The following is a 1,195-nucleotide window of genomic DNA, read 5'->3' as shown; positions in this document are numbered from 1 at the left end:
GGGGGCTCGGCGGCGTTCGGGTGCGCTCGGCTGGGCTCGGCTGGGCTCGGCTGGGCTCGGCTCCGCTCGGCTCGGCTGGGCTGGCACTGCACGGTAGCGCCCGGTACCGCGGGGCTCGGCCGGGCTCAGCGTCGCCCGGTAGCGCCCGGCACTGCTCGGTTCGGTACGGTACGACTGGTCTCGGCCGGGAGGCGGGAGCGAGCGCGGCCCCGCCGAGCCCCGGCTCCGCCCGCTGCAGCGCCGGGCAGCCCCGCTCCGATCCCTCCCCCGACCCCGGGGGTGGCGGGACGGGGCGGCTCGGGTCCCCAGCCCGGCCTCGCTGGCTGCCTCAGTTTCCCCGTCCCACGTGTCCCGCCCCCGCTGCGGTCCCGGCACCCCCGGGGCTGCTCCCTGCCGGGGGCAGGAGGTGCTCTGTGCCCCCGGGACCACCCTCCGGGCACAGCAGCCGTGACATTTCACCCCTCGGGTGTCACTGTCGCCGGGCTCTGTGTTCCGAGGTAACGAGGATCAGATGAGCCTCTGCAATCAGCCGTGCCACCAGGCTGCTGAGCCCGACCCCCTCTGGTTTGTGGTGACCAGTTGGAGGGGACAAAATCCCTGTCCCCAGCTCAGCTGCCACCGCCAAGCCAAAGATCCTGCTTTGGCCACCTCAGCCTCTGCCAACCTCTGCTGTGCCCACCAGCACTGAGGTGTCCTGCTCCCTCGGGGCTCGGGGTCGCCCTGCCAGGCCTGGTGGCCAAAGGGACTGGTGGGCAGCACTACAGGCTCCAGCTGGCAGCACCCGGCCACGCTGCGGGTGGGACATGGTGGGGTCTGGGCCATGTGTCCGGGTGGCATCGCTCACTCCACCTCTGTCTGGCCCTGGTGTTTATTTGCTGCCACCTGCCAGGGAGCTTGTGTGGCCTGGGGGCTCCTGGGGTCATCACTGGAGTCCCCTCATACACCGAGCCTGGTCCCTGTGATTTGCTTCATGGGCAGGGGGTTCTGCTCTGCACCAGCAGCTCCAACAGAGCCAGGGTGGGAACTGGTGTGAGGGTCTCGGTGCTGGCAGCCTCTGCAGCCTCCCCCTTCCCATCCCCCTGCAGCCGTGCTGGGGACCCTCCTGCCATGCACAGACCATGCTCATGCTTGTGGGTCAATGAGAGACACCCCAGCTGAGGGGTCCCCTCGTGTCGAGGAGGCTCTGCCGAGCTCC

Source organism: Apus apus, chromosome 21 (assembly GCF_020740795.1).
Source record: "Apus apus isolate bApuApu2 chromosome 21, bApuApu2.pri.cur, whole genome shotgun sequence".
In the NCBI taxonomy this organism is placed as follows: domain Eukaryota; kingdom Metazoa; phylum Chordata; class Aves; order Apodiformes; family Apodidae; genus Apus; species Apus apus.
Note: the sequence above shows the minus strand (reverse complement) of the source record.